A 25,139-nucleotide genomic window follows, 5' to 3' on the forward strand; every position below is an offset into this window, starting at 1 on the left:
TTCGATTCCCGCACACGGCCAACACCAGTGACGATTATCTGAACCGGTCCTGCACTTTTCCCAACAGTCTGTGTTACAAGCTACAAGGGGGATCTTTGTCTTTTGTGTGTATGTGTCTCTGTTTGGTGGGGAACGGTGGCGCAGTGGTTAGTGCACTGTGCTACCGACCCGGCAAACCCGAGTTCAATTCCCGCTCATGGCCAACACCAGTGACGATATCTCACCGTCTGGACCGGTCCTGGGCCTCCCCTGTGAACCGAGGTTGACTCAGTCTTAATTGACGACCATAGCTGCTGTGTATCTGTGTACATGTGTGTGTGTGTAGACATGATAAGTGGGGAGACAAAGGCGGCCGGGCGGGCGTGGTCCTTGCCACACCACGCCACCTCCTGCGTGGTTTTTTCCGGCCTTCACAGCACTTGCCCCGACAATCTGTCGAGGCTATACGGGGGTATCTTTGTCAGTGTGCCTTCATCGTAACACTCGGAGCAATTACACGCTCTGTGCTATATTATATCCCGTATAAATACACACACGCACACACCGGCATACTGTGAAGCGCTTGCAGCTGTATTATCACGTATGATTGTGCCGTGCTGGGAAGAAATAATAATCTCTCTAGCCCGGGAGCGAGAGAGCAAGTGTGAGAGAGAGAGAGGTAAGGAGAGAGAGAGAGAGAGCGAGAGAAGATGCCAGAGCGATAACGTGATATGAAGCGAGAGAGTGAGACAGAGAGAAAGAGCAAGAGAGAGGTAAGGAGAGAGAGAGAGTGATGGAGCGAGATCGAGGGAGCGGGGTACGAAGGTGAGGGTAGTGCAGGAGGCGAGAGAGACTGGAGGGGAGAGTTACTGAGCTCGTAAGAGACAGTTTAATATAGACAAGGCGCGAGACATCGACTTCAAAACCCGGGGAGCGGAGATTGGAGTCGGGGGGGGGGGGGCGGTGGATCGCTGCGAGCGGAGCGCTTCTCCCGAGTCTCGGGTAAAGGCGCGGGAATGCAATGCCTTGCTCACGCCACTGCTAGCAGAAAGGGCAGCTGGTATTATGTATAGATAAAATATAAATATATTCATACAATCTTGATTTGAAGCTTTCGTGACTGCAGGAATCCATACTCTTTGGTTCTTTCGGTAAAGTCACGTAGGTAGAAAAATAAGAGATCACGACGTTTCTATCGCAACACAAGCAATCGTCATCAGGTGGGACAACCACAGCAAGAACAAACTGCTGAAGTAGGCGAGAGATCTGCCGTGGCACGAGGTTATAGAGTAGGCCTCGGCAGTAGGGGGGGGGGGAGAGAAGTGGGGAGGAGGCGGGGCAGAAAGTGAACCACCACGACAGCACTAGGTCACTGGAGTGAAGTGACCACCACGGCAACACCAGGTCACTGGAGTGAAGTGGACCACCACGACAGCAGCACCAGGTCACTGGAGTAAAGTGGACCACCACGACAGCACCAGGTCACTGGAGTGAAGTGGACCACCACGACAGCACCAGGTCACTGGAGTGAAGTGGACCACCACGACAGCACCAGGTCACTGGAGTGAAGTGACCACCACGACAGCACCAGGTCACTGGAGTGAAGTGACCACCACGACAGCACCAGGTCACTGGAGTGAAGTGGACCACCACGACAGCACCAGGTCACTGGAGTGAAGTGAACCACCACGGCAACACCAGGTCACTGGAGTGAAGTGACCACCACGATAGCACCAGGTCACTGGAGTGAAGTGGACCACCACGACAGCACCAGGTCACTGGAGTGAAGTGGACCACCACGACAGCACCAGGTCACTGGAGTGAAGTGGACCACCACGGCAGCACCAGGTCACTGGAGTGAAGTGGACCACCACGGCAACACCAGGTCACTGGAGTGAAGTGGACCACCACGACAGCACCAGGTCACTGGAGTGAAGTGGACCACCACGACAGCACCAGGTCACTGGAGTGAAGTGACCACCACGACAGCACCAGGTCACTGGAGTGAAGTGACCACCAAGACAGCACCAGGTCACTGGAGTGAAGTGGACCACCACGGCAGCACCAGGTCACTGGAGTGAAGTGACCACCACGACAGCACCAGGTCACTGGAGTGAAGTGACCACCACGACAGCACCAGGTCACTGGAGTGAAGTGACCACCACGACAGCATCAGGTCACTGGAGTGAAGTGACCACCACGACAGCACCAGGTCACTGGAGTGAAGTGACCACCACGACAGCACCAGGTCACTGGAGTGAAGTGGACCACCACGACAGCACCAGGTCACTGGAGTAAAGTGGACCACCACGACAGCACCAGGTCACTGGAGTGAAGTGGACCACCACGACAGCACCAGGTCACTGGAGTGAAGTGGACCACCACGACAGCACCAGGTCACTGGAGTGAAGTGACCACCACGACAGCACCAGGTCACTGGAGTGAAGTGACCACCAAGACAGCACCAGGTCACTGGAGTGAAGTGGACCACCACGGCAGCACCAGGTCACTGGAGTGAAGTGACCACCACGACAGCACCAGGTCACTGGAGTGAAGTGACCACCACGACAGCACCAGGTCACTGGAGTGAAGTGACCACCACGACAGCATCAGGTCACTGGAGTGAAGTGACCACCACGACAGCACCAGGTCACTGGAGTGAAGTGACCACCACGACAGCACCAGGTCACTGGAGTGAAGTGACCACCACGACAGCACCAGGTCACTGGAGTGAAGTGACCACCACGACAGCACCAGGTCACTGGAGTGAAGTGGACCACCACGGCAGCACCAGGTCACTGGAGTGAAGTGACCACCACGACAGCACCAGGTCACTGGAGTGAAGTGACCACCACGACAGCACCAGGTCACTGGAGTGAAGTGACCACCACGACAGCACCAGGTCACTGGAGTGAAGTGACCACCACGACAGCACCAGGTCACTGGAGTGAAGTGACCACCACGACAGCACCAGGTCACTGGAGTGAAGTGACCACCACGACAGCACCAGGTCACTGGAGTGAAGTGACCACCACGACAGCACACGTGTTGGTGGCCGTGAGGCGCTCGCGTGGTCAGTCCACGAAGCCGCATTCCCGCCTGCAACGCGAGCAGCGTTGGCAATGCGAAGGGGTGCACGTGGCTGTGTGCGTCTACCCGGGGCCTCCCCTACGTAGACTCAACCTCAAGTGAGGTTGATTAAGCGGCAGTGGATTTATTGTGTGTGTGTGTGTGGAGCGGTGGCTCAATCGTTCGCGCGCTGCGCTATGAATCCAGCGAGTTCGATTCTCACCCACGGTCAACACCACTCACGAGTATCTGAACCGGTACTGGGCCCCCCCTAGGTCGACTCAACCTAAATGCGCATCTGGTACACTGTGCAAACATCGCTACTGGGGAGACAAAGGCGACCGGGCGTGGTGCTGGCCACCCACCCCCTCGTGTGCCGTGCCGGCTTTCATAGGTGCTACTCGCTAACAGCACTTGCCCCAACAGTCTGTTAAGGCTATAGGGATGACCTTTGTCTTTGACCTTTGACAATGTATCGATGTGCGCATGTGTCAGGAAATGCATCTGTGCGTGCGTCGCTTTGAAAATGTTGCTGCGTGTATACGTTCAGTGGGGAGCGGTGGCGCAGTGGTTAGCGCACTACGCTATGAAGCCGGCAACCCAAGTTTTTGACCCACTCACCCCCGATTGCATCTCCAGCGCCTCCTTGCCACGTTGTGTCGCGTCACACCTCCAAGTCTGTGACCCCGTAATTGCCAAGATGATTCCCGTGATCCTCGGCGTGGAGCAATTTTCAGCCTCCTTCATCGCCAGCATCGCATTCTATTGAAGGCGATGCGATACGATGTTTTTTTGTTTGTTATTACGCGGGGATATGGTTTGTTTAATAGTGAGATAGAGTGAACAATGCAACGGTAATACCTCTTTGGAATGTGGTTCGCGAGGTTTACGGCTTTTGTTCACTCTCGGAGAGAGACAGGGAGAATGACTCTTAGAAAATGAGAGAATGAATTGAAGAGAGAGAGAGGTGAATCTCAGAAAGAGGGAAATAATCTCAGAGAGAGAACGAATCTCAGAGAGAGGAAATGACTCTCAGAGAGAGATATAGAGAATGATTAGAGAGAGGGGGGGGGGGGGGGGGTGATTCCGAGAGAGAGAGATGCACGCAGGAGCTCTGTGAATGATTGCCCAAGATGTGCCACGTCTCTGTAACGGGGCACGCGGAAGCATGAATCATGACTACACAATGTTACATCATTATCATCACACACTAAATTAGATAAAACCGCATCACATTCGTAAATATTCTTTGGGTCTTTCGGTAAAGCCACGTAGATAGAAAAATGATACAAATGATAAAAATGATAACAATATGACGACGTTTCGATCGCAACACAAGCAATCGTCATCAGGCGAGAGCTGCTGAGGCAGGAAAACGTTGTGATATTGTTATTATTTGTTATCATTTTTATTATTTTTATTATTTGTTCTATCTACGTGGCTTCACCGAAAGTCCCAAAGAATATGAATTCCTGCAGTCACGAAAGCTTTAAGTCAACTTTCGTAAATTTTCAGCGACGTTCTGGGCAATGACCCTACTTCATAGCGCATGGAGAAGGTAATACTGCATTGGCAGTTTGACAAAATTATGATAATCACTATGATATTATCTACCCATACCATCATCACATCATCACATCTATCCATATAATCATCTCCATCATCATATAATCTAACCATATCATCACCATCATCATCACCACCATCATATTATTTAACCATATCATCATCATCCCACAGTTGATATCTCGCTCCAACAAGTGGGCCCCTCCCCCCTTCCCCTCCCCCCTTCCCCTCCCCTCCCCTCCCATTCCCTCCCCTCCCATTCCCTCCCCTCCCATTCCCTCCCCTCCCTCCCGCCCCTTCCCCTCCCTCCCCAACTCGGCTGCCAATCCCACCGCTGTGTTTGTCCATCTGGTGTCACGCGCACTGGCGGAGGAAGAGAGAGAGAAAGAGCGAGCGAGCGATATCAGCACACGTTGCTTGTTGTTGTTTGTTGTTTGTTGTTGTTGTTGTCGTGTTGCTGGCGACCCCCCTCGTCGCGAGCTGTCGCTTCCAGTTGGCTGGACCATTCATCGTCTCGGGTTGAAGCAATCTGGTTGCGTTTGCCTGTGAGCGGTTTGACGCGCGCGGGCAGTAGTAGCTCCTTCATTCCCTCTCGGTCTCTTCTATATAACAACATTTATTGCGTTCACATTAATATATGTTCTTTATATACATAGACACGTATGCACAACAACGATTTGGGTCTGTGGCAACAGCCCCAAAGGCGAAACGTCAAGCGGCCAGCAACAAGCAGCACCATCAACGTTGCACTGGATACGGGTGTATTCGGAGAAGTATTACATCTGACACCGTGACGTCTAGGATCGCTCCCCCCCTCCCAAAGCGCGGGACCCGAGGCGGTCGCCAAGATTCGCCAATCCACGCTGAGGACGGCTCTGAGTGAAGTAGTAACACGTGTGTCTAACAGAGCGAGGTTATTGTTGCCGTGAGAGTTTGGGGAGGAAGATACGATGGTGGGAGAGTGGGATTCTGGAGTGGAGCAGTGTGAGGGAAGACGCCGAGAGAGACAGCGAGAAGTGAGGTGACCTGCGGAGTGGTGAGTGAGTTGGTGAGTGAGGGTTTGGTCGAGTTTGTCGTTGAGTATGTGGTGAATACGTGTATGTATGGGTGGGTAGATGAGTGAGTGGTTGGGTGAGTCAGTGTATGGGTGAGTGAGTGATTGAGTGGGTGGATGAGTGAGTGAGTGTATGAGTGGGTGAGTGCGTGGGTGGATGAGTGAGTGGGTGATTGAGTGGGTGGATGAGTGAGTCGGTGAGTGAGTGGGTGAGTGGGTGGATGAGTGAGTGCGTGGATAAGTGGGTGGGGTGAGTGAGTGGGTGAGTGAGTGAGTGGGTGAGTGAGTGGGTGGGTGGATGAGTGAGTAGGTGGGTGAGTTGGTGGATGAGTGAGTGGGTGAGTGAGAGGGTGGATGAGTGAGTGAGTGGGTGAGTCAGTGTATTGTTGTGTTGGTGGTGGTTGAACACAGGGTGGTGGTGCATGAGACGAGACAAGTCAGTGTCTGGTAGAGACCGAGTCCTCAACACGGGTGAAGGAGCCAGTGCATGTATTTTGAACTTCTTTCGCACCCTACGTGGCCGACCCTGCTAATCGGATGTGCTGGGGAAGGACAGTTGAGTGAGTCTCACGGGAATAGCAACCATGGCAGTAGCGACAGAAGAGTGATACTGAGGCGACTGACCGCTGCTGAGGGCTGGATCATGAATCAACAGGACTGCTTTACGATCTATTGTAGATATCTATACACACACGTGTAAAAATAAAAATCTGAATGTTTATTTAGACTTGCAGGGGGATAAATCCGATGAGCTATGAAGCTCTTTTCACAGGTGTTCAGTTCGGACACGGGGGCCAGCGAGTCTACAACAGCAAACAATAAAACACATCACGTTATGAGTGCAACATAGAGAAAATGGTAAATCACTAAATATATATATACAAATATAATCATTAATTATATATCAGTCCGATTTATGAAGATTGGGCAAGTAGGTTCAGACAACAACAAAAGCAGCCCCAGACCACAGCGAGATAACGGCACAGCAGCAGCAGCAGTCCTCAATACAATGTCCACATTAACATGGCACTATCGACACACGGGTAATGATGAAAGTTACAAATCACATTTGCAGCTGCGGCTGCTGTATCCAGCAGCACTAATATTCTGCTTCAGGATATCTTTTTGACGGAAGATCTACACAGCCAGCCAGCCAGACAGCCAAACTTTAAACGTCTATTTTTTTTGGACGATATATCGTGATGAGGAAGTTGGGGAAGGTTCTGATCGATCCTGTAGCCGAGTTTAAATCGACTCGCTCCCTCTCTGAGGTCAGATGGCTGTGGATTGTGACGCGGCTAGGGAGCCAGACAAGGAGCTGGGCAGGGATGGAGCGCCGATGTCGGAGCCAGCGCTCAACCAGGCCAAGAGGAGCGACGCTCACAACATCGAGCGCAGCGCCGGGCGGGTTAAAATCCAGCGAGTTGGCACAGTGGAGGGGGTACACAGCTCGTGGTGCATCTACCAGTGGTCATCTCAGTCAGCGAACCCATGGCACCTGCAGGGTCTGTCCCGAGACCTCCTCCTGTCAGCGAGCCTTCGACACTTCACGTGGCCTCCACTTGCACCTGGCCTGGCACAGGCGCCGTGGTGACGTCACCGTCACTTCGTGGCGAATGGCGAGCGTTGCCGTTGGTTGATGTGTGAATGTTGATGTGCGTCGGTGTCGATATGTGGGACTTCTTTCGCGCTGTACGCGGCCAACCGCGCTAATCGGAGGTGCGCTTGGTGGCGGATGCGGCGGAAAGATTCTCGCTGACAGATAGAGGCGAGTGTGCTGGGAGGCGGGGGGGAGCTTCATCAGTGGAGGAGGAACAGGGTGAGAGGGAGGGAGAGAGAGGGGGGAGAGTGAATGGGGTAGGCGTAGTTGTTGGTGGGGAGGGGAGAGGGAGGGGAGAGTACGTGCAGGAGAGAAACGTAGACTGACGATTTGATTAACAAAAAGACAAATATCTATAGCCTTAACTGGCTGGTGGGGCAAGTGCTCTCCGCTAGTAGCAGCGGCTGTGAAGGATATCACGGCGCAGACTCAAGGCGGGTGGATGAGGTAGGGGTTGGCCACCAGCACCACCGCCAACACCACTCCGCCCGGCCGCCTTTGTCTCCCCCCATCGCTGACGCCCACAAGCAAGACTCACGCGCAAAGCGAAATATCTGCCGTGTAGCGTTTAACAGACTGTCCAATACATACAAAATAAATACACGCGCACGTGGCGAGCGCAATGGACCAGCTCACGGCTCATTAATCTCGAAGCCCAAACCACCACCACCACTATTTGAACAGTAAATGAAACCAATTCACCGGCCTCATTTTGATTTAGCAATTAAAGCATATTTATTTATTTATTATTGTTCTATTCATTAGCTGGGGGGCGAGGGGTGGGTTAGGCTATGGGCATGGGCCCTGGAACGCGAGTGCCACATGGGATGTTGTAAAACCTCGTTGCCCCGTGGGCGGGAGCCGAGATGGAGCCGTGAAGGTGGCTTCAGCAACGGTGTGTGTGGACTAATCTCCATCTGTTTCGATCTGTACGGGGATAGAGTGTTGCCCTCTCGCACGCGTGAATTTGATCCCGGTAGTTCCGATGTCCCCCCCCCCGCCCACGTGTATATAAACAACTCACTCAGTTGTGCTGAACACATCTTAATATGTAACCTATTACCACGGCAACTCTCTCTCCCACTTCAGCAAAAACAATTCTTGCTGTGGATTTTCCCACCTGATGATGATTGCTTGTGTTGCAATCGAAACGTCGTAATTTAATTTATTTTATACCTACGTGACTTTACCGAAAGAACCACAGGAGTATGGATCCCTGCAGTCACGAAACACTTCAAATCTAGATATGTAGAGCATCGTCGCAAAGCTTAGGCAATGTGTCGTGGTGGTGCCCACTCACACCCTGGCCGATGCTGCCTTGCCGTCTTCCAGCTCTGTCTGTGGCTCCTGAGCAATTGAGCGAAATTCAATTTGAGTGACCACAACGCCATATATTACACCAAATGTTAGTATGATTACTGATGACAATTGTACAATCAGTAGTGTTCATTTGGTGGAACAGCTGGTTTGTTAGTGCGCTGCTAATATTCTCAACAATTGTTTTTAAGTAGTTTTCATGTTTAAACAGATAAGGCCCACTGAGCTATATAGCTCATTTTCAGCAGCGACCTGGCCACAAATGACAGCTCAACAAATTGGCATATCATTTTTGTGGAGATTCATAGCAGCCAAATACTCTCAACGCTTGATGTGGATTTTTTAATGTGGAGGGAAAACACGAAGGACCCGGATACAATTTCACGCGACCACGGCGGCAGAGATAAACACAAACTCCAAACATACAGCAGGCGTCAGGGTCAGCATCAAACCCACGACCTCCTGTATACCAGGCGAGGTAGTTAACATCTCCTAGCCACCGCTGCGCTAGGAAACCACAGCGCACGCACTGTTGTTGTTATTGTTGTTGACGAATGCGATATTGGCATCCACGGATGGAAAAGCGCCTTTACAAATGTAAATTATTATTGAGTCGTGCGTAATTGTTAATTGTGCTGGTGGAATCACCCGCGTCCACACGCAGCATCATCGACATCAGCAGCAGCCGCAGCAGCAGCAGCAAGCGTCACTAAATAATTCGGTAACATTAAATAAATCATCATGTTGCTTAACATCGGCAAGCCTCTTCCCCCCCCCGTCTCTCTGCGTGCGCCAACTCTCGTGTGTTGCAGGGCCACATTGCTCGGCGCAGACTCTGACCTTTAATCGCGATAACTCGCCGTATGCAAATTGCTTTTTGATTGTTTTGTGTCGCACGAGGCCTCGCAGCAACGGAACAAGGCCCCCGTTTGATCGCTTACGTGGGCAGGGGAGTGGGGGGGTAGGAGCAGCGGGGGCGGGGGGGGGTGTCGGTGGGGGGTGTCGGTGGGGGGGGGTCGGTGGGGGGGTGTTGTTTGTGTTTACGCGGAAATTTGTGTTTGCACTTTGCGCGAGTTTGTGTGCGCGCGGCTCTGTCGGGGTGTTGTGGGCGACTGTGTGGAAATGAGTGTAGCTGTGTGTGTAGCTGTGTGTGTAGCTGTGGAGAGTTTCCCATACCTGGCCAGTGTGCTTATGACCGGCTCCAGTTTAACGGCAGAGGTCTCACTCCGAATTAGTCGAGCGGCAATATATTTTCATCGGTTGCGTAACCCTGTGTGGAAGCTACCTGGTCTGTCGCTCCGCACTAAGCTTCAGGTCTTCTCGGCCACGGTCATTCCCTCCCTTCTCTACGCTTGCGAAACGTGGACCCCCTAATGGAACATCTTCGCCGGTTAGAAACATTGAGGCTAGCCTGCCTACGATCCATCCTGGGTTTAACCAGGCTGGATTGAGTGAGGAGCTCACAAATCCTTGAAAGATCTGGGCAAGGTCCCATCGGTGAGCTCCTCCAGCAGGCAAGGCTGCGTTGGCTGGGTCATGTAGCCCGCATGCCCAGCCACCGCATGCCGAAACAGCTTTTGTTCGGCTGGATCGAGGGGGCTAAACGGGCGCGGCACGGGCTAGAGAAGAGATGGAGTGTTATGGTACAGGAGGATGTGGAGCAGAGTGGACTTGCCGATTACTGGTACCAGCGGTGTCAAGATCGGCCTCTGTGGAAGAGGCTCGTGAAGGACGCTACTGGGCAGTTGGAGGCAGTCGCCCTCCAACAACAACGGAGGGCAGAGGAGCGACGCTCACAACAACGAGCGGAGCGCCGGGTGGCTAAAGCACAGCAGGTTGGCACAGTAGGGGGCACAGGTGGTGCATCAGCCAGTCATCTTAGTCAGTCGATCCGTGGCACCTGGGTCTGCCCCGTGACCTCCTGTCAGCGGGCATTCGACACTTCACGTGGCCTCAAGGTGCACATGGCCTGGCACAAGCGTCGTGGTGACGTCACCGCCACTTAGTGGCGAATGGCGGTTGTTGTAGCTGTGTGTGTGTAGCTGGGTGTGTGTAGCTCGGTGTGTGTAGCTGTGTGTGTGTAGCTCGGTGTGTAGCTGGGTGTGTGTAGCTGTGTGTGTGTGTAGCTCGGTGTGTGTAGCTGTGTGTGTGTAGCTCGGTGTGTAGCTGGGCGTGTGTAGCTCGTGTGTAGCTTAGTGTGTGTAGCTGAGTGTGTGTAGCTGGGTGTGTGTAGCTGGGCGTGTGTAGCTCGTGTGTGTAGCTGTGTGTGTGTAGCTCGGTGTGTCCAGCTGTGTGTGTGTAGCTCGGTGTGTGTAGCTGTGTGTGTGTAGCTCGGTGTGTGTGGCTGTGTGTGTAGCTCGGTGTGTGTAGCTGTGTGTGTGTAGCTCGGTGTGTGTAGCTGAGTGTGTGTAGCTGGGTGTGTGTAACTGAGTGTGTGTAGCTGGGTGTGTGTAGCTGTGTGTGTAACTGAGTGTGTGTAACTGAGTGTGTGTAAACGAGTGTGTGTGTAGCTGGTTGTGTGTAACTGAGTGTGTGTAGCTGTGTGTGTGTAGCTGTGTGTGTGTAGCTGTGTGTGTGTAGCTGGGTGTGTGTAGCTGTGTGTGTGTAGCTGAGTCTATTTGTGGGAGCGCTAGTGTAGCGGTTAGCGCTACGCTGCCCTATGGATTCGAGTTCGATTCCCGCTCACACCGGTGACGATTATCTGAACCGGTCCTGGGCCTCCCCTAGGTCGACTCAGACTCAAATGAGTACCTGGTTCGGTGTGTGAACATCGCCACTGGGGAGACAAAGGCGGCCGGGCGTGGTGTTGGCCACCCACCGCCTCGTGTGTCGTTCCGGCCTTCACGCGTGAGTGTGTGTGTGGCGCGCGTGCGTGCGTGCGTGTGTGTGGCGCGCGTGAGTGTGTGAGTGTGTGTGGCGCGCGTGCGTGTGTGAGTGTGTGTGGCGCGCGTGAGTGTGTGTCACGGCCACCTGGGTTTGATTTCGCTGAGAGCCCCAATCTGTGTAATTGAACCGAGTAACACCGACGAAACGTTCTTCCGCAGTCATGCGCATTGAATCTGCACTGCAATGCTGGCCATTCACAGGTGTGTGTCTGTGTGTTAAGGCTACACGGGATTCTTTGTCTTTGTCTGAGTGTGTGTGCTGCGTGTTTACGTGTGTATATCTGTGTGTGGTTAACGCGCTGCGCTCTGAACCCGGCGACCCGGGTTCGAATCCCGCTCACGCACGGTCGACAACAGTGACGATCATATCTGAACCGGTCCTGGGGCTCCCCTGGGTCGACTGGGCCTCAAATGAGTACCTGGTGTGGTGTGTAAAACATCGCCGCTGGGGAGCCAAAGGTGATCGGACGTGATGTTGGCCACCCACGCCCTCGTGTACCGTGCCGGCCTTCATAGGTGCTCACGAACAGCACTTGCCCAAATAGTCTGTTAAGGCTATACGGGAGACCTTTGTATTTGTCTTTGTTTGGTTAACGCACTGCGCTATGATCCCGGCGACCGCTCACGCACGGTCCTGGGGCTCCCCTAGGTCGACTCGGCTTCAAATGAGCACCCCGTATGGGCGTCTAGCAACATTGCCCGCCGGGGAGACAAAGGCGGCCGGGCGCGGTGCTGGACACCCACCACCTCGTGTGCCGTGCCGGCCTCAATGCGCGCTGTTGATTTCATTCCGCTACGCTGTTTTGCTCCGGCTGCTGTTCCGTTTTCTCTCTCTTCGCCCTCTCTGTTGTGACGTCGGGAGTCGCCCTCCGTGTCGACATCTTCGGTGACCCCCCCACGCACCTCCCCCCCCCCCCCAGCAGGGGCTCACTCGGCCAAGCGAGACTCTCTGAGCTCGGCTCTTCTCTTTGAGATCGCAGCTGGTTGAACCACAACAAACTTGAACTCGTTCAGGCAATTGTGGAATTGTGGGGTCGAGGGTCAATGTCATCGGGCGTGGTGCTGCTGGACACCGTCCCACCCCCCCACTCCCCCCACCCCACCACCCCCACTCCCCACATTCCCCCCACTCCCCCACACCCCACCCCTTGTGTGTGTGTACGTTGAACTTTTTTTTCGCGCCGTACGTAGCCAACCGTGCTAATCGGAGGTTGCTCCGTACCGCCCTTCATAGGTGATACTAAGCCAATAACACTTCCCCCCCCCTCAAATCTGTTAAGGCTATACGGGGGGTCTTTGTCTTTGTAATGGGGGGGGCACTAGAGAGCTCTGAGCAGATGGAACTGGGGGGGGGGCGGAGCCGGATTGGGGTGTGGGGGCACTCAGTAATAGCCGCTCTTTCGCATGATTTATCATCGTTAGCTTAATTTGGCACCGGCGCAGTGTTTGGCACAGCGTCGCGATACTGCTCACACTAGCACACAGCTGTTAGCTCTCGGCACCATTAGGCAGACCTGGCTACTGAGTTACACAGAGCAGGAGAGAGGCGGAGGGAGACAGAGAGGCAGCGTGGAGTGTGTGGGGAGGGGACAGTGCCAAGAGAGCTGCAGAGCTTGAGAAAGAGAGAAGACGTTTTGATATTTAAACAACTTTTATTGCCGCCAGCAGCAAAAGCACTGGAGGCGATTTCGATCTGAAATACGCAAAGTCACCAGCAACACAAATGAAAATAAACGTTACAAAATCCACGCGCTGTGGCGCTAAAAAGCACCTCGCACAACATGAAAGAAGAGTCACGTGGTTGTGGTGGTGGTCATCGCTCACTCCACGGTGACGAGCGAGCGCTTCAGAAGGTGAACACGTGGGGGGTGCCGTCCACGCTGGTACAGAGAGGGGCTTGTCCGCCTCCCCAGCGTTCGAAGAAGACGTGCACATCACCGGCATGTGTGTGGTACGTGGCGTGCTCCAGCCGGAGCCGCGCCTTAAGCAGGCCCCTGGACACTGGAAGCAGCACAGAGCAGCCGTCAGTGTCACCTTGCAGCGTCTTCTTCCTCGTTCTGTACACCGCCATCTTCGCCTGAGCACAGGCGAAGTTGGCGAGGTCATGGCGCTTGTTAGCCAGGTAAGGCACCACCCCATAAAGAGAGAAGAGAGAGGGAGGGAGATGGTTCACCTTGAAATGGAGAGGCGCTGAGGAAGGTGTTCCAGCCAACGGGTCAGGAAGATGAGAGGTCAGTAGATTTATCTCTCTCGCTCTCTTCCTAAGAGTCAGAGAGAGAGAGAGAGTGTGTGAGGAGAGAGGGGGCTATATATGGGGTGGAAGAAGAGAGAGAGAGAGGCATGGACGAGAGAGAGAGATGGGAAGAGTGGGTGGAGAGAAGGCGGTGAGCAGAACGTCGCGGTTTGAATTCCGGTGGGCCACCCTGGTGACTACTGATACCACCAATACCAACACAGCCGCCATTCCCCACTCAATGTCTGTGACGTCACCACGGCGCCTGTGCCAGGCCAGGTGCACTTTGAGGCCACGGGAAGGGTCGAAGGCTCGCTGACGGGAGGTCACGGGACAGACCCAGGTTCCATGGGTTGGCTGACTGAGATGACTGTACCAGCTGTGCCCCCTACTGTGCCAACTTGATGCATTTTAGCCTCTACCATAGACAAAGTTCCCCCATTTAGCCTTAACAGACTGTTGGGGCAAGTGCTGTTAGCGTGCACCTATGAAGGCCGGAATGGCACTCGAGGGGGTGGGTGGCCAACACCACTCCGCTACCACCAGCAGTACCACCATCGCCACCGCCACCAGCAAAAACCACCATGGCCGCCACCACCAGCACCACTGCTACCACCACCAGCACCACCACCTACACCACCAGCACCACCACCACCACCAGCAGCACCACCGCCACCACCACCACCGCCACCACCTACACCACCAGCACCTACGCCACCACCAGCAGCACGAGGGGCACGTGCAGCCGTCTGCTTCACACGAGGACGTTCGAGGTCACGTGAAGCCATTTGAAGCGAGTCGGCCATTGTGTGCTGGAGTCACGGTCCGAATTGTGACCCAACTCAGGAGATATCCCAGGGGTTTGATCTTCCACGAAGCTCGTGGTCCACCCTTAACTACATCCACCCCACAAACCGTAGCATCAGATGCGGATACGCTCAGGATAGGTGCAGGAGCAGGTCACGGAACAGAGTTGGCTTCACCTGAGGAGCTGGTTCTACCTGAGGAGCGGGTTCCACCTGAGGAGCGGGTTCCACCTGAGGAGCGGGTTCCACCTGAGGAGCGGGTTCCACCTGAGGAGCGGGTTCCACTTGAGGAGCGGGTTCTACCTGAGGAGCGGGTTCTACCTGAGGAGCGGGTTCTACCTGAGGAGCTGGTTCCACCTGAGGAGCAGGTTCTACCTGAGGAGCGAGTTCCACCTGAGGAGCAGGTTCTACCTGAGGAGCGGGTTCCACCTGCGGAGCGGGTTCTACCTGAGGAGCGGGTTCCACCTGAGGAGCGGGTTCTACCTGAGGAGCGGGTTCTACCTGAGGAGCGAGTTCCACCTGAGGAGCGAGTTCTACCTGAGGAGCGGGTTCTACCTGAGGAGCGGGTTCCACCTGCGGAGCGGGTTCCACCTGAGGAGCGGGTTCCACCTGAGGAGCGGGTTCCACCTGAGGAGCGGGTTCCACCTGCGGAGCGGGTTCCACCTGAGGAGCGGGTTCCACCTGAGGAGCGGGTTCCACTTGAGGAGCGGGTTCTACCTGCGGAGTGGGTTCCACCTGAGGAGCGGGTTCCACCTGAGGAGCGGGTTCCACTTGAGGAGCGGGTTCTACCTGCGGAGTGGGTTTTACCCGCAACAATTAAATGCAATATCTACGGGACCCATTTTTTGGCGGCATCAGAATGATTGATGCCGTGCAATACGTGGTGCCGATTAGGTGTTGAACATCTTAAACACCTGCTGTATTATAGCCGGAAAGGGTGAAACTAAAAAATACCGCCCCATAGTTTAGTTATCTGGGGTGAGAGATTTAAGTGAGGGTGAAAGGTGGGGCTTTGGGGGGCGGGGGGGGCGTGGGGAGAGAGGGGTCTAGGAGACAATTATTCAAACCCGCGAGTCGCGATGTACACGAGATAATGTGAATCACACGCTGCAGGTTAAGTAATTGGCACGACGCTCCCGTCGACTTCCACTGCCATGCGGGGCCCGCTCCGCGTTAAGTGATTGAAATCCGCGTGCGCTGGGGCTCCGCTGCGAGCCACGTGAAGTCGCCAAAGCTTGCGCGCACTTCGCCAGGCCTCGCCACGCCTTTGTTGTTACCTCGTAAACGGCCTGATGATTATAATGATGATTATTGATCTGATGATAGGCGCCGTTAATTGTTGTGTCGATCGGACCGTTTGAGTCTCATTCAAGCTGCGGTCAACAGCCACTCGCTCACTCACTCACTCACCCACTCATTCATTAATTCACTCACTCACCCATTCTCAGTCACTCTTTCACTCACCCACTCATTCATCCACCCACTCACTCCAGTCACTCTTTCAATCATCCACCCTCCCCGCCCCCCCACCAAACCAGTCACTCACTCATCAAAACACTCACCCACCCACTCACTCATCAAAACACTCATCCATCCACTCACTCATCAAAACACTCACCCACCCACTCACTCACCAAAACATTCACCCATCCACTCACTCATCAAATCACTCACTCATCCACCCACTCATCAAAACACTCACCCACTCACTCACTCATCAAAACACTCACCCACTCACTCACTCACCAAAACACTCACCCACCCACTCACTCATCAAAACACTCATCCATCCACTCACTCATCAAAACACTCACCCACCCACTCACTCACCAAAACATTCACCCATCCACTCACTCATCAAATCACTCACTCATCCACCCACTCATCAAAACACTCACCCACTCACTCACTCATCAAAACACTCACCCACTCACTCACTCACCAAAACACTCACCCACCCACTCACTCATCAAAACACTCACCCATCCACTCACTCACCAAAACACTCACCCACCTACTCACTCATAAAAACACTCACCCATCCACTCACTCACCAAAACACTCACCCATCCACTCACTCATCAAAACACACCCACCCACTCACTCACCAAAACACTCACCCATCCACTCACTCATCAAAACACTCACCCACCCACTCACTCACCAAAACATTCACCCATCCAATCACTTAACAAAACACTCACCCATCCCCTCACTCATCAAAACACTCACCCATCCACTCACTCACCAAAACACTCACCCACCTACTCACTCATCAAAACACTCACCCATCCACTCACTACCAAAACACTCACCCATCCACTCACTCATAAAAACACTCACCCACCCACTCACTCACCAAAACACTCACCCATCCACTCACTCATCAAAACACTCACCCACCCACTCACTCACCAAAACATTCACCCATCCAATCACTTAACAAAACAGTCAACCATCCACTCACTCATCAAAACACTCACCCACCCACTCACTCATCAAAACACTCACCCATCCACTCACTCACCAAAACACTCACCCACCTACTCACTCACCAAAACACTCACCCACCTACTCACTCATCAAAACACTCACCCATCCACTCACCCATCAAAATACTCACCCATCCACTCACTTATCAAAACACTCACCCACCCATTGACTCATTAAAACACTCACCCACCTACTCACTCATCAAAACACTCACCCATCCACTCACCCATCAAAATACTCACCCATCCACTCACTTATCAAAACACTCACCCACCCATTCACTCACCAAAACAATCACCCACCCACTCACTCACCAAAACACTCACCCACCCATTCACTCACCAAAACACTCACCCACCCACTCACTCACCAAAATACTCACCCACCTACTCACTCACCCCACTGCAGGTCACCTCACTTTGTCTTTTTGATTCTTCCCTCGCATCGCTCCACTTGGTAATTCCTCTTCCATCCTCTCTTTACTCCACCCAGCTCTTTTAATAACAATCTCTCTCACAGTCGTGTCCATTACAGCTGCGATAGTGCTGTTTGTTGCTGGCCGCTGGACATGTTAGCCACTTAGGCCCTGTGCTCAGAGACCAGCGAGTGTAGTTAACATCTCGCCACTGTTTCGAGATGTTAAATACCTCGCCCGGTATACCGGAGGTCGTGAGTTCGATCCCGACCCTAACGCCTTCTGCTGCTGTATATTTGGAGTTTGCGTGTCTCTCTCTCCCATCATCATCACGGTGGCTATGAGATGTTAACTACCTCGCCTGGTATGCAGGAGGTCGTGAGTTCGATCCCGACCCTGACGCCTGCTGCTGTATATTTGGAGTTTGCGTGTCTCTCTCTATCATCATCATCATCACGGTGGCTAGGAGATGTTAACTACCTCGCCTGGTATGCAGGAGGTCGTGAGATCGATCCCGACCCTGACGCCTGCTGCTGTATATTTGGAGTTTGCGTGTCTCTCTCCCTGTAGTCGTGTAGATTTTCTCCGGGTACTCCGGTTTTCCCTCCGCATTCAGAAACATGCTTTTAGAATATTTGGCCGCTATAAATGTCCACGTTATAAAACCACATCGTTGAGCTATCATTTGTGGCCAGGTCACTTATAATATATAGATCGACATAGTAGCTAAGTGGGCCTCACCTGGTGAAATAGATTTTGTTTGTTAATCTAGTTTACTTTAAAATAAACACTCTGCAGAGAGGGGCCACGCTGACCCTAGACCGGGCGAGTGATGACGCTCGCCAATGTCCCAGTCATAGGTGGCACGCGCCAGATCTCATCGTGAGATCTCGGAAGCTAAGCCGGTGATGAGCCTGGCTAGCGCTTGGATGGGCGACCTCCAACCCGCACCACAACCACCATGCATGACGCGCAGGTGTTACCGGCTGCTAAGTGGTGATGGTGGCGTCTAACGGTAGATCGAGCACGCCTGATGATGCTGATGCCGCTGCTGATGATGATCATGATAACAACAAAAAAACTACCTCCCCTTGTCTGGTTCACACGGATCTCCGCTAATGCACGCGTGTAATATAATTACGCAGTGATTACACAGGTGGAAGCACAGAGGATGATTGATTTTATAAACGAAGCAATTAATGATCACGTGTCGGAGCTAGTGGGAGTGGTGGTGGTGGTGGTGGGGGGTGGCAGGAGTGGCGTGTGTTTTGTTTACACGCTTGCTGAGCCCAGGTTCCCACAGGTAACTGAAAACGTCAGGCGGCCAGCAACAAAGAGCACTATCAACGTTTTAACGGATAAAAGCTGAACGATTATCTGAACCGGTCATGGGGCTCCCCTAGGTCGACTCGGCCTTAAATTAGTACCTGGTGGATCTTTGCCTCGTGTGTTATTGTGACCTGTAGTGTGGCGGTTGAACAGAGCGTGGTTGATGAGACGAGGCAGTCAGTGGCTGGTCCACCCGAGTCTCCAACACAGGCGTAGGAATTGAATCATGTTAAATAATTGTCCCGCTTTTGACCGAAGAGTCTGCATCAGAAGGAGCCCTAGACTGATAGGAGCCAACAGGGTATTAGTCCGATTATTCCACACGGTGGCCAGACCTTTTTTAAAGAGGAATGATAGACGCTTATCCTGGCATGCATTATTATCGTAATTAGTTGTGTTTTTGTCAAATAATGCACGCACGCACGCTGTTGTGACGCTGTGCACGTGACACCATCACATTGCGACGAGTGTAATCTACGTGCTGTAGCTCGGTACAGTGCATCAATATTACACTGATAGATTTTTTTTTCCTCTCGAAAGAATGCTTTTTGTTCACGCGTGAGCGCGAGGAATCGGGCGAGAGAGGGTCTGGGAGTGAGGGCAGCTGATTTAATGAACTTGACGCGACGATAAATCTGCCTCCCTCGCGATAAACACAGACGCAGGTTTCCCTCGCACGAATCCGACGCCACGTCGGTGCAAAAGAGCTTCATAGATAATCGGATTCTCTGGCTCCCCTCTCTCTGCTGCCGTGGTCTTTCCTATGTATGGGAACTTTTTTATTCCCAGTATCAAAATATCTAAAATAATAATAATTGGGTTTACCCTTTCCGGCAATAAGCAGGATTTGTTAATTTACATTATAATAATATGCACTGTCCTTGAATTTGATTGAAAAGTTGTCTCTTTTGTTTGCATTTTGACTGCTTGTGTTGTGGTTATTGCAAACATGATGCCTTGAATAAAGGTGTCAGTTTTTGTGCCACTTAAAAGGGTGAAACCTATTACTATATCTTGTTACTGGCAAAGGAGGTCTCATAGTGTAAATGCTCGCCCAGAGCCCTCAATACTCTGATGGTGCGCTGTTTTTGAGTTGTACGCCTTTTGGCGTCTTCTGGTCCAACACCAGTGGAGACTAGGCTCTAAGAAAAGCCGACTTGGTTTGGACCAATCAAATTCAAGGACAGTGCCAATATTATTATCAGAGTTGTCTCTTTTGTTTGCATTTTGACTGCTTGTGTTGTGGTTATTGCAAACATGATGCCTTGAATAAAGGTGTCAGTTTTTGTGCCAGTTAAAAGGGTAAAACCTATTACTATAGGATTTGTTAAGATGTCCAATCACCAAATAGAAACCTTTTGTAATAAATGAAGTCTGCATTAATCACACACGGTACTTGTGGTAAACATTCAAACTCACATGCTCTGGTAATAAAAAAAACATTCTTTTTGGCCTTGTTTCATCAGTGTCAGACCAGAGAACGCCAAAGGCGAACTGTGCAAAGGCAATGCAAGTCTCAAGAGGATTTATAGCTCGGGTTGAGCAGTTATATCTACGGGACCTTTTTGCCAGTATCAAAGCATGAAACACGAGAATAGGTGATAGCCTTTCCTGCAATGAAGACAGGTGTTAATATGTTAAAGCACCGATTAGTTAAATGATGATTGCAAAATAGCCTGCAACCATCTTCTTCAAAGCGTCTGTGAGGAGAGTCGCGCTCATCCATGCGCCGTCCAGGGTCTCGCCGGATCGGTGAACCGCACCCCGGCACACCACGTCCAGTATGAATCTCGCCTACGGCTACTGCAGGTCACGTGCCGTCTACCTTGGTTAGAGTCTGCCAGCGACCCGGTGAAACGTTGAGTGACACACTCACGACGCCTGGGGTATGCCTGGAGAGTTTGGAGTTCAGGATTCCATTTGGGTTTCGAGGTTGAGGTGAGAGGTACGGCTCAGTAAACGCTCTCAAAACACGAAAAAACAAGTTTCGTTTACCCCCCAAAACTCCACCACGTTGCGCCTTTTACCAATGGACTCCCCTATTCACATGCACATTAAGTTGCTCCACCGCCGCACGCGCCCGATGATTGTTAAACGCGTTCCACCTGATGCGCGCGCTAGGCGTGTAGAGTCACACGCGGGCACGGAGATCTCGATCTTGATTCGAATCGTCGCGTGGGACGGTTGTTTAACAGTAATCAGGCGCGTACAGCGGTAGAACGGCTCAATTTGCACAAAGGGGGAGCGGTAGTGTAGCGGTTAGCACGCTGCTGCGCTACGAACCTGGTGCGCCGAGTTCGATTCCCGCTCACGGCCAACACCAGTCACGATGATCTGAACCGGTCTTGGGGCTCCCCTAGGTCGACTCGGACTGAATTTAGTACCAGGTGCGGTGTGTAAACATCGCCACTGGCGAGACAAAGGCGGCCGGGCGTTGAGGTGGCCACCCACCCTCTCGTGTACTTTGCTGGCCTTCAAAAGGTCCTCGCTAACAGCACTTGTCCAAACACTGTGTACAGGCTATGCGGGGGATCTTTGTCTTTGTTTGAGCCGTAAGGACTGGAGTTTGGGAGAGACCCTGACCCTAAGACATCCGGCCGAATCGATCCGTTCTGGCCGGAAAAATTCACTCTAGATGTATTAGCTTAAAGTCAACGCACTGCATGCGAAGGGGTTAAATGCGACTTTTATAACGCACATGTATATTCATTGCCCCCCTAAGCCCCCCACGCCCCCCCTCCTCCCCACGCCCCCCCGCCCCCCTCCCCGGCCCCTCCAGCCTTTATAATCGCGCTCTCTATCTGCGTTCACGAAAGCAACCCAAGGGCCGCCAGTGTCCCTTTGATGTCTGCTCGCGACGCTACGAGGCAATAACGGAAAGCATCTTGCGCGCAGATGCCGGCGGTGTCACGTGTTCTAAGTGTCGCTTATTTATTTAATTATCTGCCGTCTCTCTCGCTCTCTTTTTAAATGAAAGATTTCACGAAAATATGTCACGCTCTTCTCTCCTCCTTCTTACGCCTTCCCTCTCTCTCTCTACCCCTCTCTCTACCCCCTCTCTCCCTACTCGATGTCTATGCTCCCCCTGTTTTCTATGTCATTTTTTGTTTACTACGAAAAGTGCTGCGTCTGCACCCAGCCCTTCTCTCCCTCCTCCTCCTGCGTCAAACGATACTTTTGTTTGTCCGTATGTCTGTCCATGAGACTCGAGGGATCCTAAAACATTTTGGGGGAATTGTCGTCTAAAAAATTCCTGCTTTCTTCCCGGGGGAGAGCCGATCGCTATCGAAAGGTTGCGAGTTCAAATCCTGGTTTCGAGTTCACTCAACCCATCATTCCTCTGGGGGGGCGATACAATGAGCACCACTTTGTGGGGGGAAGCCAACGGCGGTTGTCCTACGGATCCACTCTCCCCCGTCGTAGCATAACGTGGCATGTCCGCAAGGCTGTAAAGAGCAGAAGCGCATCCAAGGCCTCAATGTTCGTTTGCGCACGAGGTCACTGTGACGTGAATCACGATGATTAACAAACCTGCGTCGATTAATTGTCACAAATTTAAAATTAAACTTCCAAATATTTTGTTTTGCTTCACCAGGAAGGGCCCACTGCGCTTTGCAACTCTTTTTTAGAAGCGAAGTGGCCACAAATGATGGCTCAACGAAGTGGGCCTATCACGTGGGTGGACATTGATAGCAGCGGAAATGCTCTAAAAGCACGTTGGTTCTAAGAGTGGAGGCAAGACAACCGGAGGGCCCGGAGAAAAATCCACGCGACCACGGGGGGAGGGAGACACACAAACTCCAAAAATACAGAAGGCGTCAGGGTCCGGATGGAACCCACGACCTCCTGTATACTAAGCAAGGTAAATTTTGATTTAAAGCTTTCGTGACTGCAGTAATTCATATTCTTAGTTTTTTCGGTAAAGTCACGTTGAAGAGAAACAACAAAATAACAAAATATATATAAAACAATAAAAAATTCTCACGACGTTTCGACCATAACTCAAACGGTCATCATCAGGTGTGTCGGTTTGCATAAATTTATTTTGAAAACGGCATATTTATTTATATATATAAAAATAACGTTTGCGTCACGCGCAACGATGGCAGTTTGCCAGGACTAGTCCATCTATTTTTTGAAAAGAGGAGGGGGGAGACGAAATTTGTTTTTATGTATGCTGTCTGAAAGGCACTGTAAGCGTGAACAATCAATCAAGAACTGAAATGATTTATCAAATCTTTCCAATGATTGCTAAGATAGAATCCATCTTCTCGGTTGAAATTGTCTCTGTGTTTGTATATGTGGATAGCCTCATGAACGAATCTCTCATGGAAGCCAGATGGCTTACAAAGAACCTCCGTCTTGGAAAAGTCAATGGCATGTGAGCCTACTGAATTAGAACAATGATCTGCTACGGCCGAGGTGTTGGTCCTACCGTGTTTAAGGTCTGCTTTATGTTCACGAATGCGGTCCGAGATATGGCGTTTGGTTTCTCCAATGTAACTACATTGGACATACAATACCCTGGTGTCTACAAACTAAGTTGCCTCTGTGGTAGTAGTTACATTGGAGAAACCAAACGCCATATCTCGGACCGCATTCGTGAACATAAAGCAGACCTTAAACACGGTAGGACCAACACCTCGGCCGTAGCAGATCATTGTTCTAATTCAGTAGGCTCACATGCCATTGACTTTTCCAAGACGGAGGTTCTTTGTAAGCCATCTGGCTTCCATGAGAGATTCGTTCATGAGGCTATCCACATATACAAACACAGAGACAATTTCAACCGAGAAGATGGATTCTATCTTAGCAATCATTGGAAAGATTTGATAAATCATTTCAGTTCTTGATTGATTGTTCACGCTTACAGTGCCTTTCAGACAGCATACATAAAAACAAATTTCGTCTCCCCCCTCCTCTTTTCAAAAAATAGATGGACTAGTCCTGGCAAACTGCCATCGTTGCGCGTGACGCAAACGTTATTTTTATATATATAAATAAATATGCCGTTTTCAAAATAAATTTATGCAAACCGACACACCTGATGATGACCGTTTGAGTTATGGTCGAAACGTCGTGAGAATTTTTTATTGTTTTATATATATTTTGTTATTTTGTTGTTTCTCTTCAACGTGACTTTACCGAAAAAACTAAGCAAGGTAGTTAACATTTCACCACTTTGTCGCCCAATGGGCTTCTCTGAAGAAGCGCCATTGTCCGAAAGGGGCTTTCCCCTATGTCGCCTTGGCCTTTAAACGAACACCAGGTCCGGCATTATTTCTCACTCAATCTTGCTGTGGATAACAAAAAAAAAGATTCGAATCGGTAGCCGGTGACTCGCAGCCACCACAGCCACGGTGGGTGTGTGCGGGCGCCGTGGTGGCTATGAGATGTTAACTACCTCGCCGAGTGTACAGGAGGTCGTGGGTTCGATCCCGACCCTGACACCTGCTGCTGTATATTTTGAGTTTGCATGTCTCTCTCTCTGGGTTCGCGTGGATTTTTCTCCCGGTCCTTCGCTTTTTCTCTTCACATTTAGAATCAACAGCAAGCGTTTCGAGTATTTGGCTGCTCCCATCAATGTCCACGTGACCATGATGATAAGCCACTTTCGTCGGGATATCGTTTGTGTTGGCCAGGTGGCTTCCCACAGCTCAGCGGTGCCTTACCTGTTAAAATTAAAACATGTTTAGTAGAAAAAAAGCAATGTGTGAGATAAAAAATATTCATACATATACTGGATGTGGTGTGCCGGGTGTGCATATATTATACCATCAATTATTGCAGCTCAACATTATCCCTGTAGATAATCCAAATGGACCGCCACAGCCCTCCCACCCTCGCACGATCGACACAGCATCTGTCGGGGGCTTCATCCAGCAGTGGATTTACACTGGACCGTAATATATAAGTAATATAAATACTCCTATAACGAGCCAAGAATGTCTGTTTGTGTGTGTGTGTAACGCGTGTGACGTCACTCCACATGCCACACCCCCCCCTCCCGTCATGAATATTCATGAGCGGGTGGATTGTTTCACTCACGCTGAAGAAAGTTGAGCAGAAAGACATTTTTTTCCCGCAAATTCGTTTTAAGTTTCACGTTTCTTTACTGAAAGTTAATTTAATGAATAATAATACGCAGCAACAATGTGGATTTGGTGTCTTTATTTCTTCAGCACTTGAGACAAAAGGTAAGTCTAATTTATGCTTCTACATTATGGTAAAATAGACATTTCTCAGTGATTTTCCAGATATTTTATCGAATTCCAATTTATTTCAATCCCAGCGACCGAAAGCAGAAGAGAATAAAGTATCAGAGCAGTGAATTTGAACAAATTTAAGGTCAATTATATACAGTGCTACAGTGACATGAAGGGAGGTTTTAAT

At 51.4% G+C, this 25,139-nt stretch overlaps 1 protein-coding gene and 1 long non-coding RNA gene across 7 annotated transcripts in view; one reads left to right on the plus strand and one right to left on the minus strand.

Moving 5' to 3' along the window:
* Positions 1-25,139, plus strand: part of LOC116944244 (uncharacterized) — a 161,312-nt gene that overhangs the window by 42,428 nt on the left and 93,745 nt on the right. The gene's annotated exons all lie outside the window — the stretch shown is intronic.
* LOC142925339 (uncharacterized) lies at positions 13,103-13,947 on the minus strand. The gene is made up of 2 exons (XR_012942311.1): positions 13,644-13,947; positions 13,103-13,471 (listed from the first exon to the last, which is right to left on the minus strand). It is a non-coding gene; the product is annotated as an uncharacterized LOC142925339 (long non-coding RNA).

Source organism: Petromyzon marinus, chromosome 20 (genome assembly GCF_048934315.1).
Source record: "Petromyzon marinus isolate PM22_M1 ecotype Great Lakes invasive population chromosome 20, UKy_Petmar_22M1.pri1.0, whole genome shotgun sequence".
Lineage (NCBI taxonomy): Eukaryota > Metazoa > Chordata > Hyperoartia > Petromyzontiformes > Petromyzontidae > Petromyzon > Petromyzon marinus.